The 15,000-nt window shown below is 47.0% G+C and overlaps 1 pseudogene; it reads right to left on the bottom strand.

Moving 5' to 3' along the window:
• The window catches only part of LOC124018251, a 150,955-nt pseudogene that overhangs the window by 10,903 nt on the left and 125,052 nt on the right, over window positions 1-15,000 (bottom strand).

Genomic DNA, 15,000 nt, shown 5'->3' with positions numbered 1-15,000 from the left:
TGTGTGTGTGTGTGTGTGTGTGTGTGTGTGTGTGTGTGTGTGTGTGTGTGTGTGTGTGTGTGTGTGTGTGTGTGTACCTGTCATTTCTCAGGTTGTCTCTGAAGACATGCAGCAGTGCTTCACTAAACTGTCCCAGCGCTGCTGTATCCTGCTGAATCAGCATCAGGTGGTCAAACAGAGACTGGGAGGAGAAACGCACCTGGAGACGGAGACACAGGGAGGGAGAGGGGAGAGAGGGAGAGGGGGAGGGAGAGGGGGAGGGAGGAGAGGGGGAGGGAGAGATGGGGAGGGAGAGGGAGAGGGAGGGAGGGTGGGCGGGAGGGAGGGAGACAAGGAGGGGGAGACAAGGAGGGAGGGAGACAAGGAGGGAGGGAGACAAGGAGGGAGGGAGACAAGGAGGGAGGGAGACAAGGAGGGAGGGAGACAAGGAGGGTGACAAGGAGGGAGGGAGGGAGGGAGAGGGATATAGAGACGGAGAGACAAGGAGAGAGGGATAGAGGGAGGGAGGGAGGGAGGGAGGGAGGGAGGGAGGGAGGGAGGGAGGGATAGACATCAGTGTGGTTAACATCAGACCCAGAGGACTGTAACAGATCAGTAGAAACTGAGATCCAGACCAGAACAGTAGAAGTATAGAACAGGATATTACCACTGCGTTTAACATGGTGTAAGTCTGGACCGTGTGAGAAGCCTCATCTCTCTGTCTGCGTACCAAATGACACTATTTCCTACATAGTGCACTACTTTTGACCAGGGCCCATAGGGGAGAGGGTTCTATTTTGGGACGCACACTCTGATGTCCTGGCATCACTTCCCATAATGATGACAGGTTGAAACTGAGCGACACACTGAAGGCTGGTGACAACTGGCTCAACGTTCCCATAGCAACAACACAGCATCAACACGCGCTGGAGGGGAGAGGACTTCTGTCTTCCCATTAGTCCCCCCCAGAGGGGTTGTCTTTCCCCTAGCTGACTGGGGCTGAGGGAGAGAGACCAGGGACATTAGTCCTCCCAGAGGGGTTGTCTTTCCTCTAGCTGACTGGGGCTGAGGGAGAGAGACCAGGGACATTAGTCCCCCCAGAGGGGTTGTCTTTCCCCTAGCTGACTGGGGCTAAGGGAGAGAGACCAGGGACATTAGTCCCCCTCCAGAGGGGTTGTCTTTCCTCTAGCTGACTGGGGCTGAGGGAGAGAGACCAGGGACAGTAGTCCCCCCAGAGGGGTTGTCTTTCCTCTAGCTGACTGGGGCTGAGGGAGAGAGACCAGGGACAGTAGTCCCCCCAGAGGGGTTGTCTTTCCTCTAGCTGACTGGGGCTGAGGGAGAGAGACCAGGGACATTAGTCCCCCTCCAGAGGGGTTGTCTTTCCTCTAGCTGACTGGGGCTGAGAGACCAGGGACATTAGTCCCCCCAGAGGGGTTGTCTTTCCTCTAGCTGACTGGGGCTGAGGGAGAGAGACCAGGGACATTAGTCCCCCCAGAGGGGTTGTCTTTCCCTAGCTGACTGGGGCTGAGGGAGACCAGGGACATTAGTCCCCCCAGAGGGGTTGTCTTTCCTCTAGCTGACTGGGGCTGAGGGAGAGAGACCAGGGACATTAGTCCCCCCCCAGAGGGGTTGTCTTTCCCCTAGCTGACTGGGGCTGAGGGAGAGAGACCAGGGACATTAGTCCCCCCCAGAGGGGTTGTCTTTCCCCTAGCTGACTGGGGCTGAGAGACCAGGGACATTAGTCCCCCAGAGGGGTTGTCTTTCCTCCTAGCTGACTGGGGCTGAGGAGAGAGACCAGGGACATTAGTCCCCCAGAGGGTTGTCTTTCCCCTAGCTGACTGGGGCTGAGGGAGAGAGACCAGGGACATTAGTCCCCCAGAGGGGTTGTCTTTCCCTAGCTGACTGGGGCTGAGGGGAGAGACCAGGGACATTAGTCCTCCCAGAGGGGTTGTCTTTCCCTAGCTGACTGGGGCTGAGGAGAGACCAGGGACATTAGTCCCCCAGAGGGGTTGTCTTTCCCCTAGCTGACTGGGGCTGAGGGAGAGAGGACTTCCGTCTTCTATACTTTGGCAATGTCTGTAGTTTTTAAAATGTTATTTTACCTTTATTTAACTTGGCAAGTCAGTTAAGAACAAATTCTTATTTTCAATGATAGCCTGGGAACAGTGTGTTAACTGCCTGTTCAGGGGCAGAACGATAGATCTGCTAAATGGTTTTTGTATGTGGTATTTCTCTGTCTCTGACTCTTGCTATAATCTGGCTGGACTGGAGACACACAGACACTTCTGAGGTAGCCAGAACTGTGTCCCTCGGCTGATCTGGAGTTGGTTCTCACACACAACAGTCCAAAGTGATGAAGCATCCTGTTGGATCGCCGTTTCACATTCGTGTTGCGATATTTCATAAACCATCTCCTGTGAGACTCCCCTCCCCCCTCTCCCACTGCTTAGTCCAACTCTCTTCTCCTCTCATACCCCCCTGAAAGACCAGCATGTCATCACGGCAGGGTAGTCTAGTGGTTAGAGTGTTGGACTAGTAACCGGAAGGTTGCAAGTTCAAACCCCCGAGCTGACAATATCGCAACACGAATGTGAAATGGCGGTAAAGGAGACGGGGACGATGAGAAAGTTTCCAGGATCCAACAGGATGCTTCATCACTTTGGACTGTTGTGTGTGAGAACCAACTCCAGATCAGCCGAGGGACACCGTTCTGGCTACCTCAGAAGTGTCTGTGTGTCTCCAGTCCAGCCAGATTATAGTCAGAGACAGAGAAATACCATTTAGCAAATCTTATTGAGGGTGTAGCTTGTGTTCCTATCTCCAACAGTGGAGTAATATCTAACAATACACAACCTAAAGTAAAGGAATGGAGTTCAGAATATATAAATATTTGGATGAGCAATGTCAGAGCGACATAGACTAAGATAAAGTAGAATAGAATACAGTATATACATATGAGATGAGTAATGCAGGATATGTGAACATTATTAAAGTGACCAGTGTTCCATTATTAAAGTGACCAGTGTTCCATTATTAAAGTGACCAGTGTTCCATTATTAAAGTGACCAGTGTTCCATTATTAAAGTGACCAGTGTTCCATTATTAAAGTGACCAGTGTTCCATTATTAAAGTGACCAGGGTTCCATCATTAAAGTGACCAGGGTTCCATCATTAAAGTGACCAGTGTTCCATTATTAAAGTGACCAGTGTTCCATTATTAAAGTGACCAGTGTTCCATTATTAAAGTGACCAGTGTTCCATTATTAAAGTGACCAGTGTTCCATTATTAAAATGACTAGTGTTCCATTATTAAAGTGACCAGTGTTCCATTATTAAAGTGACCAGTGTTCCATTATTAAAGTGACCAGTGTTCCATTATTAAAGTGACCAGTGTTCCATTATTAAAGTGACCAGTGTTCCATTATTAAAGTGACCAGTGTTCCATTATTAAAGTGACCAGTGTTCCATTATTAAAGTGACCAGTGTTCCATTATTAAAGTGACTAGTGTTCCATTATTAAAGTGACCAGTGTTCCATTATTAAAGTGACTAGTGTTCCATTATTAAATTGACCAGTGTTCCATTATTAAAGTGACCAGTGTTCCATTATTAAAGTGACCCGTGTTCCATTATTAAAGTGACTAGTGTTCCATTATTAAAGTGACCAGTGTTCCATTATTAAAGTGACCAGTGTTCCATTATTAAAGTGACCAGTGTTCCATTATTAAAGTGACTAGTGTTCCATTATTAAAGTGACTAGTGTTCCATTATTAAATTGACCAGTGTTCCATTATTAAAGTGACCAGTGTTCCATTATTAAAGTGACCCGTGTTCCATTATTAAAGTGACCAGTGTTCCATTATTAAAGTGACCAGTGTTCCATTATTAAATTGACCAGTGTTCCATTATTAAAGTGACCAGTGTTCCATTATTAAAGTGACTAGTGTTCCATTATTAAATTGACCAGTGTTCCATTATTAAAGTGACCAGTGTTCCATTATTAAAGTGACTAGTGTTCCATTATTAAATTGACCAGTGTTCCATTATTAAAGTGACCAGTGTTCCATTATTAAAGTGACCCGTGTTCCATTATTAAAGTGACTAGTGTTCCATTATTAAAGTGACCCGTGTTCCATTATTAAAGTGACCAGTGTTCCATTATTAAAGTGACCAGTGTTCCATTATTAAAGTGACTAGTGTTCCATTATTAAATTGACCAGTGTTCCATTATTAAAGTGACCAGTGTTCCATTATTAAAGTGACCAGTGTTCCATTATTAAAGTGACCAGTGTTCCATTATTAAAGTGACCAGTGTTCCATTATTAAAGTGACCAGTGTTCCATTATTAAAGTGACCCGTGTTCCATTATTAAAGTGACCAGTGTTCCATTATTAAAGTGACCAGTGATTACTAGTCTATGCATATAACGTCAGGGCAGCAGCTTCTATGTGGTAGAATCAGTAGTGCAAAAGGTACTTATAAAACCTTCATTCATCACACACACACACACACACACACACACACACACACACACACACACACACACACACACACACACACACACACACACACACACACACACACACACACACACACACACACACACACACACACACACACACAGGAATGGTTTAAGGTGGGAGAGGTTTCCTTAAAGAAAGGAAAGACCAGCCAACATCACTAAACACAGATCCATTTGTTCTGGATCAACTCCCATCTGTGTTTTGGGTTTTAGGTTGTTGTTTACAGGAACCAGGTGGATGTGGGCCAGAGGAGCGTCAAGCTGATGTCTGGTGCCCGAGAAACAAAGACTGATGGAACAGATGAGAGTGGAGGTACTGGTATCCTCGGTGGTGTGAATATTAGCAGTGTGATGGACCCCCCCCTGCTGGCCTTTAGACCCACACACTGGAGAGACCAGTGGTCAAACCACTGTTTCACTAAGGTGCTTTTCCAGAGACAACATCATGACTTTCGTTGACTCACAAATCTGCAACAACATGCAGTCTTTGGACGGTAGCAGTGTGGGAACCACAGTCAATGTACGATGGACACAGTGAGGGGTAGTGGCGGCTACAGACACAGACTGTGGATATAGACAGATAAACACAGACAAACAACAACAGACACCGACTGTGGCCCCAGACAGCTAACTACAGACAGACAACCACAGATACATGCTCTAGCTACAGACAGATAGCCACAGACACATAACTACAGACATACAATGCAGCCACAGATGGATAAACCACAGACACATACGGTGGCTACAGGCATATAACTACAGACATAACCACAGACACATACTGTGGTCACAGGCATAGAACTACAGACACAACTACAGACACATGCTGTGGCTACAGTCAGATAGCTACAGACAGATAGCTACAGACAGATAGCTACAGACAGATAGCTACAGACAGATAGCTACAGACAGATAGCTACAGACACATACTGTGGCTACAGACAGATAGCTACAGACAGATAGCTACAGACAGATAGCTACAGACACATACTGTGGCTACAGACAGATAGCTACAGACAGATAGCTACAGACACATACTGTGGCTACAGACAGATAGCTACAGACAGATAGCTACAGACAGATAGCTACAGACACATACTGTGGCTACAGACAGATAGCTACAGACAGATAGCTACAGACAGATAGCTACAGACAGATAGCTACAGACAGATAGCTACAGACAGATAGCTACAGACAGATAGCTACAGACCAGTGGCAGTCAGTGCTGTTTAAGATGTATTTTTATTTATGAGCAGGGCTTTACTTCTATTACAGCATATTGGATGACTCTCATTCATATTCCGTTCACCCAGTTCAATGTAACATCGATAGGTTTAGGCTACTACATGATACTAGAATGTTCCCTCTAGAATGTTCCCTCTACCCATCATGAGGTTGATACAACCTAGCCTATGAAGGACAGTTTATAACCTAGCCTATGAAGGACAGTTTATAACCTAGCCTATGAAGGACAGTTTATAACCTAGCCTATGAAGGACAGTTTATAACCTAGCCTATGAAGGACAGTTTACAACCTAGCCTATGAAGGACAGTTTATAACCTAGCCTATGAAGGACAGTTTATAACCTAGCCTATGAAGGACAGTTTATAACCTAGCCTATGAAGGACAGTTTACAACGCAGGTGCACACAGGTCGAGAGAATTTTGAGGAACAAAGGTGACAGACTCAACATATTCAATACCGCCTTGCACACTGTTTCCTGCATCTAGCTGATCTAGAGTGTAATCATTAGTCCAACAGTTGCAAACGAGAGTTTCTATTGGACATATTCAGGTATGTTTATCCCGGTTTTTCAACAGAATCGGTGCAATGAACACACCCCTGAGCACACGCAAACACAGTTCTCTTTCATAGCAGCCACATACAAACAGCTCATTGTGTATATAAATTCCTTCTCACATCTATCTACGTGCTCTCCCCTCTCACCTTTTCCCTTCGCTTGTGGACTTCAGTGCACAACACATTAGCTGTCTGTGACCAGGCGAAAAAATCTTTCCAAGCCAAACCTTCATATCATGACCGCTAACCGCACACAGCCTACATTGTTGTCACGTCATAGTCAACATGGCTACTAGGACTAACCCGCTAGTGAACCCACTACAATCATGCAGTGCAGTGTACAGTCAACAAGCAGTTTATCCGTTACACAGACTGGCCCCGGTGGCAAAACATTAATAAAACCAAAAGCTTACCTTGACTTGGAAGAGTTCCAGTGTTGGATAGCTATAGCCAGCTAGCTAACATAGCATCCCTCTCTGTTGGATAGCCATAGCCAGCTAGCTAACATAGCATCCCTCTCTGTTGGACAGCCATAGCCAGCTAGCTAACATAGCATCCTCTCTGTTGGATAGCCATAGCCAGCTAGCTAACATAGCATCCCTCTCTATTGGATAGCCATAGCCAGCTAGCTAACATAGCATCCCTCTCTGTTGGACAGCCATAGCCAGCTAGCTAACATAGCATCCCTCTCTGTTGGATAGCCATAGCCAGCTAGCTAACATAGCATCCTTCTCTGTTGGACAGCCATAGCCAGCTAGCTAACATAGCATTCCTCTCTGTTGGATAGCCATAGCCAGCTAGCTAACATAGCATCCCTCTCTATTGGATAGTCATAGCCAGCTAGCTAACATAGCATCCCTCTCTGTTGGATAGGCATAGCCAGCTAGCGAACATAGCATCCCCCTCTGTTGGACAGCCATAGCCAGCTAGCTAACATAGCATCCCTCTCTGTTGGATAGTCATAGCCAACTAGCTAACATAGGCTCCCTCTCTGTTGGATAGCCATAGCCAGCTAGCTAACATAGCATCCCTCTCTGTTGGATAGTCATAGCCAACTAGCTAACATAGGCTCCCTCTCTGTTGGATAGCCATAGCCAGCTAGCTAACATAGCATCCCTCTCTGTTGGATAGCCATAGCCAGCTAGCTAACATAGCATCCCTCTCTATTGGATAGTCATAGCCAGCTAGCTAACATAGCATCCCTCTCTATTGGATAGTCATAGCCAGCTAGCTAACATAGCATTCCTCTCTGTTTGAGCAGGGTGTTTCAGTAGGCTAAACTAGCTATCTACATTAGCTAGCTAAGTAAGTGAAGAAAAAGAAGAAGAAATATAGCTACAGTAGCTCTCTCGCTCACTGGTCTCTCACTCACTCTTGCTTCTCGTTCGTTTACATTTTTTGTTTAAATGTATTTGTTAAAAACTGTTGAACTATTGTCTTTCTCTCTCCTTGAGTCAACTACTCACCACGTTATGCACTGCAGTGCTAGCTAGCTGTAGCATACGCTTTCACGACTAGATTCCGGGTACACCATGTTGTAAACAGTTGTAATCCATTATTTGGTGGCATGTGGAAAAGGATAACTTGTTTTATATTTCACAATTCGCATTTTTATGAATTTCATTCTGAGGAGTCTCCACTGCTACAGACACAGAGCTACAGACACGTGGCTACAGACACAGGGCTACAGACACAGGGTTACAGACACAGGGCTACAGACACAGGGTTACAGAGCTACAGACACAGAGTTACAGGGCTACAGACACAGAGTTACAGGGCTACAGACACAGGGCTACAGACACAGAGTTACAGGGCTACAGACACGGGGCTACAGACACAGAGCAAACAGACACAGAGCCACAGGCACAGAGCTACAGACACCACTGACACCGGGCCACAGGCACAGAGCAACAGACACAGAGCTACAGACACCACTGACACCGGGCCACAGACACAGAGCTACAGACACAGAGCTACAGACACCACTGACACCGGGCCACAGACACAGAGCTACAGACACCACTGACACCGGGCCACAGACACAGAGCAACAGACACATCACAACAGAAAATACAGACACAGGCACATATCTACAGAGCTACAGGAGCAACAGGCACCACAGACATGGAGCTACAAACACAGAGCTACATGGGCCACAAACTACAGATACCGAGCTACAGACACAGGGCTACAGGAGCTAAAGACAGAGCTACAGACACGGGGCTACAGACACAGGGCTACAGACACAGGGCTACAGACACAGGGCTACAGACACATGGCTACAGACACAGGGCTACAGGGCTATAGACACAGGGTTACAGACACAGGGCTACAGACACAGGGCTCCAGACACAGGGCTACAGACACAGGGCTACAGACACAGGGCTACAGACACAGGGCTACAGGGCTATAGACACAGGGTTACAGACACAGGGCTCCAGACACAGGGCTCCAGACACAGGGCTCCAGACACAGGGCTCCAGACACAGGGCTACAGACACAGGGCTACAGACACAGGGCTACAGACACAGGGCTACAGACACGGGGCTACAGACACAGAGTTACAGGACTATAGACACAGGGTTACAGACACAGGGCTACAGGACTATAGACACAGGGTTACAGACACAGGGCTACAGACACAGAGTTACAGGGCTACAGACACAGGGCTACAGACACAGAGCTACAGACACAGGGCTACAGACACAGGGCTACAGACACAGGGCTACAGACACAGGGCTACAGGGCTACAGACACAGGGCTACAGACACAGAGCTACAGACACAGGGCTACAGACACGTACCGTAGACTCAGTCAGTCCTCCTACAGACACGGTCAACCCCAGCAGTGTGTGGTACTGGTATTGGGGCAGTCTGAGCAGCTGGGTGATGTGGGGGAAGGCCTGAGACGGAGCGTTCCAGTTCAGACCCTCTGCCCCTTCACTGAGAGCACAGAGACACACACAGGGTACAGTTAGTTCTTCAATTCAATAACTGACCTGTAAATCTTTCATTGAAACGTGCCCACTGTATGAGATTACCCTGAGCCATCCATAGTATTGTATGAGATTACCCTGAGCCACCCATAGTATTGTATGAGATTACCCTGAGCCACCCATAGTATTGTATGAGATTACCCTGAGCCACCCATAGTATTGTATGAGATTACCCTGAGCCATCCATAGTATTATATGAGATTACCCTGAGCCATCCATAGTATTGTATGAGATTACCCTGAGCCATCCATAGTATTGTATGAGATTACCCTGAGCCATCCATAGTATTGTATGAGATTACCCTGAGCCATCCATAGTATTGTATGAGATTACCCTGAGCCATCCATAGTATTGTATGAGATTACCCTGAGCCATCCATAGAGTCGTATATGAGATTACCCAGAACCCAGAGGGATAATGTGGTTGTCTCACCTAGCTACCTGATAACTACTCTATTGAGGGATAATGTGGTTGTCTCACCTAGCTACCTGATAACTACTCTGTTGAGGGATAATGTGTTTGTCTCACCTAGCTACCTGATAACTACTCTATTGAGGGATAATGTGGTTCTCACCTAGCTACCTGATAACTACTCTGTTGAGGGATAATGTGTTTGTCTCACCTAGCTACCTGATAACTACTCTATTGAGGGATAATGTGGTTGTCTCACCTAGCTACCTGAGAACTACTCTGTTGAGGGATAATGTAGTGACTGTGATATGTGGTTGTCTCACCTAGCTACCTGATAACTACTCTGAGGGATAATGTACTGACTGTGATGTGGTTGTCTCATCTAGCTACCTGATAACTACTCTGAGTGATAATGTACTGACTGTGATGTGGTTGTCTCACCTAGTTTACCTTCAGATGTAAGTCACTTTGGACTGGATGTCATAAGGTGAATGCACCAATTTGTAAGTAGCTCTGGATAAGAGCGTCTGCTAAATGACTTAAATGTAAATGTAAATAACAGCATCTGCTAAATGACAGCAATGTAAATGTGTTTAGACTCACGTAGGGAAGATGGCGAGCAGCTCCTCTCGGTGGGGGATGTGAGGTACTGCAGGGTTGTTACTATGGAGGAGCCTGACGAACACTGATCCAGCATGGGCTCTGTAGCGGTCGATCTTCTCTGCTGACTGCTGGGCCAAGCTACACATCATACCATTCACCCTGAGGAGGAGAGATGAGAGGAGGAGGAGAGAGATGAGAGGAGTAGAGGAGAGAGATGAGGAGGAGAGAGATGAGGAGGAGGGATGAGAGGAGGAGGAGAGAGATGAGAGGAGAGAGGGAGATGAGGAGAGATGAGGAGTAGAGGAGAGAGATGAGGAGAGGGATGAGAGGAGTAGAGGAGAGAGGGAGATGAGGAGAGAGGGAGATGAGGAGAGAGGGAGATGAGGAGAGAGGGAGATGAGGAGGGATGAGAGGAGTAGAGGAGATGAGAGGAGGAGAGGGATGAGATGAGGAGAGATGAGAGGAGGAGAAGGATGAGGGAGGAGATTAGGAGAGATGAGAGGTGGAGAGGGAATGAGGAGAGATGAGAGGAGGAGAGAGATGAGAGAGATGAGGAGAGGAGTAGAGAGATGAGGAGGAGAGGGATGAGAGGGAGATGAGGAGAGAGGAGAGGAAGAGAGGGATGAGATGAGGAGAGATGAGAGGAGAGGAGGAAAGATGAGTGGGAGGAGAGAGGGATGAGTGGGAGGAGAGGAGAGTGGGATGAATGGAGTGGGAATTAAAGGATGAGAATATAAAAAGGAGCTCAGGGAGGAAATGAATGGAGAGGTACAGCTATCATCCCCAATAATATCTTTAATACCTACTACATCTGTCATAACACCTTTCCCACCTTCTATAGAGAATGCTTATAAATGATCTACGAAGCATCTATGAAGGCCTTATGAAGGGTTTATGAGGGCCTTATGAAGGGTTTATGAGGGCCTGATGAAGGGTTTATGAGGGCCTGATGAAGGGTTTATGAAGGGTTTATGAGGACCTTATGAAGGGTTTATGAGGGCCTGATGAAGGGTTTATGAGGGCCTTATGAGGGGTTTATGAAGGGTTTATGAGGGCCTTATGAAGGGTTTATGAGGGCCTTATGAAGGGTTTATGAGGGCCTTATGAAGGGTTTATGAGGGCCTTATGAAGGGTTTATGAGGGCCTTATGAAGGGTTTATGAAGGCCTTATGAAGGGTTTATGAGGGCCTTATGAAGGGTTTATGAGGGCCTTATGAAGGGTTTATGAGGGCCTTATGAAGGGTTTATGAGGGCTCTATAAAGGCGTTAAAGTGGTACAGTGTGATTGAGGAAGTTATTCCATTGCTACTCACAGGCCTGGTGAGAGTAGTTGTGGAGCAGTGCCCACCACACACAGAGTCACCTCCATCAGGCTGGTAATGGCTGCCTCTCTCACCCTGGAGAGGAGGAGGAGGGAGATGAATACATTAAACACACAGAGTCACCTCCATCAGGCTGGTAATGGCTGCCTCTCTCACCCTGGAGAGGAGGAGGAGGGAGATGAATACATTAAACACACAGAGTCACCTCCATCAGGCTGGTAATGGCTGCCTCTCTCACCCTGGAGAGGAGGAGGAGGGAGATGAATACATTAAACACACAGAGTCACCTCCATCAGGCTGGTAATGGCTGCCTCTCTCACCCTGGAGAGGAGGAGGAGGGAGATGAATACATTAAACACACAGAGTCACCTCCATCAGGCTGGTAATGGCTGCCTCTCTCACCCTGGAGAGGAGGAGGAGGGAGATGAATGCATTAAACACACAGAGTCACCTCCATCAGGCTGGTAATGGCTGCCTCTCTCACCCTGGAGAGGAGGAGGAGGAGAGATGAATACATTAAACACACAGAGTCACCTCCATCAGGCTGGTAATGGCTGCCTCTCTCACCCTGGAGAGGAGGAGGAGGGAGATGAATACATTAAACACACAGAGTCACCTCCATCAGGCTGGTAATGGCTGCCTCTCTCACCCTGGAGAGGAGGAGGGGGGAGATGAATACATTAAACACACAGAGTCACCTCCATCAGGCTGGTAATGGCTGCCTCTCTCACCCTGGAGAGGAGGAGGAGGGAGATGAATACATTAAACACACAGAGTCACCTCCATCAGGCTGGTAATGGCTGCCTCTCTCACCCTGGAGAGGAGGAGGAGGGAGATGAATGCATTAAACACACACACCTGAAATGCCACGAGTCACGGCACCGCCCCCGGGTCCTAAAAGCTAATATTCAAATCAGTTGGTCATGTCCCGAGGGCAGCTTTTGTTTGTGTGATAAGGTAATCAGGGCATCTACTCTAATGTCATGCCCTGAGAGGGGAGCCACAGTGTGTGTGTGTGTGTGTGTGTGAACACGCGTGCGGAGCGACAGTTAACAGGTGAAGAGAATGCTGTAAAAGGGATCGAGACAGACAGACAGACAGACAGACAGACAGACAGACAGACAGACAGACAGACAGACAGACAGACAGACAGACAGACAGACAGACAGACAGACAGACAGACAGACACTAGTTGATGTAATATTAAGGCTGTAATAAGGAGTAAAGGTCATAGATCAGAGTCATCATTCACTACAAGCCTCCTCCCTCCAACTACCTCATCCCCATATTGTTATTTATTTATTTTCTCTCCTTTGCATCCCAGTATCTCTACCTGCACATTCATCTTCTGCACATCTATCACTACAGTGTTAATTGCTAAATTGTAATTATTTAGCCACTACGGCCTATTTATTGCCTTACCTCCCTAATCTTACCTCACACACTGTATATAGACCTTTTCTCTATTGTGTTATTGACTGTACGTTTGTTTATAACATGTGTAACTCTGTGTTGTTGTTTGTGTCACACTGCTTTATCTTGGCCAGGTCGCAGTTGTAAAGGAGAACTTGTTCTCAACTGGCCCACCCGGTTAAATAAAGGTGATCTGGCCCACCTGGTTAAATAAAGGTGATCTGGCCCACCTGGTTAAATAAATGTGATCTGGCCCACCTGGTTAAATAAAGGTGATCTGGCCCACCCGGTTAAATAAAGGTGATCTGGCCCACCCGGTTAAATAAAGGTGATCTGGCCCACCCGGTTAAATAAAGGTGATCTGGCCCACCCGGTTAAATAAAGGTGATCTGGCCCACCCGGTTAAATAAAGGTGATCTGGCCCACCTGGTTAAATAAAGGTGATCTGGCCCACCTGGTTAAATAAAGGTGATCTGGCCCACCTGGTTAAATAAAGGTGATCTGGCCCACCCGGTTAAATAAAGGTGATCTGGCCCACCCGGTTAAATAAAGGTGATCTGGCCCACCTGGTTAAATAAAGGTAATCTGGCCCACCTGGTTAAATAAAGGTGATCTGGCCCACCTGGTTAAATAAAGGTGATCTGGCCCACCCGGTTAAATAAAGGTGATCTGGCCCACCCGGTTAAATAAAGGTGATCTGGCCCACCCGGTTAAATAAAGGTGATCTGGCCCACCCGGTTAAATAAAGGTGATCTGGCCCACCTGGTTAAATAAAGGTGATCTGGCCCACCCGGTTAAATAAAGGTGACCTGGCCCACCCGGTTAAATAAAGGTGATCTGGCCCACCCGGTTAAATAAAGGTGATCTGGCCCACCTGGTTAAATAAAGGTGATCTGGCCCACCTGGTTAAATAAAGGTGATCTGGCCCACCTGGTTAAAATAAAGGTGATCTGGCCCACCTGGTTAAAATAAAGGTGATCTGGCCCACCTGGTTAAATAAAGGTGAAATACAATTTTAAAAAATGTAAAAAAGCAGCAACCAGTTCAAAGTAACAGTTAGTTGATGTTTGGTGAGCAGCAGCATTGAAGGCAACAGACCTGGTTAAACCAATCAGAAACAGATATCAGCCACAGGACTGTCCGGTTAGAACAAAAGGTATGATGATTCAACCTCACGACATGTCTCTCCTTCCTCCTCTCATTCCTCCTCTCTTACTCCACCTCACAGAGGAATGTGTCCCCACTGGAGAAGGGAGAGAGAGAGAAAGACGGAAAGACAGAACGACAGAGAGAGAGACAGAGAGAGATAGATACAAACAGACACAGAGAGAGACAGAGAGAGATAGATACAAACAGACAGAGAGAGAGAGACAGAGAGAGAAAGACAGAGAGAGAGACAGAGGGAGAGAGAGACAGAGAGAGAGAGAGAGAGAGAGAGAGAGATAGATACAAACAGACAGAGAGAAAGACAGAGAGATAGATACAAACAGACAGAGAGAAAGACAGAGAGAGAGAGACAGAGAGAGAAAGACAGAGAGAGAAAGACAGAGAGAGAAAGACAGAGAGAGAGACAGAGGGAGAGAGAGACAGAGAGATAGATACAAACAGACACAGAGAGAGACAGAGGGAGAGAGAGGGAGAGAGATAGATACAAACAGACACAGAGAGAGACAGAGAGAGATAGATACAAACAGACAGAGAGAGAGAGACAGAGAGAGAGACAGAGAGAGAAAGACAGAGAGAGAGACAGAGGGAGAGAGAGACAGAGAGAGAGAGAGAGAGAGAGATAGATACAAACAGACAGAGAGAAAGACAGAGAGAGAGAGACAGAGAGAGAAAGACAGAGAGAGAAAGACAGAGAGAGAAAGACAGAGAGAGAGACAGAGGGAGAGAGAGACAGAGAGATAGATACAAACAGACACAGAGAGAGACAGAGGGAGAGAGAGGGAGAG

Source organism: Oncorhynchus gorbuscha, unplaced genomic scaffold (genome assembly GCF_021184085.1).
Source record: "Oncorhynchus gorbuscha isolate QuinsamMale2020 ecotype Even-year unplaced genomic scaffold, OgorEven_v1.0 Un_scaffold_454, whole genome shotgun sequence".
NCBI lineage: Eukaryota > Metazoa > Chordata > Actinopteri > Salmoniformes > Salmonidae > Oncorhynchus > Oncorhynchus gorbuscha.
Note: the sequence above shows the minus strand (reverse complement) of the source record. Positions and strands in the feature narration are given on the sequence as shown.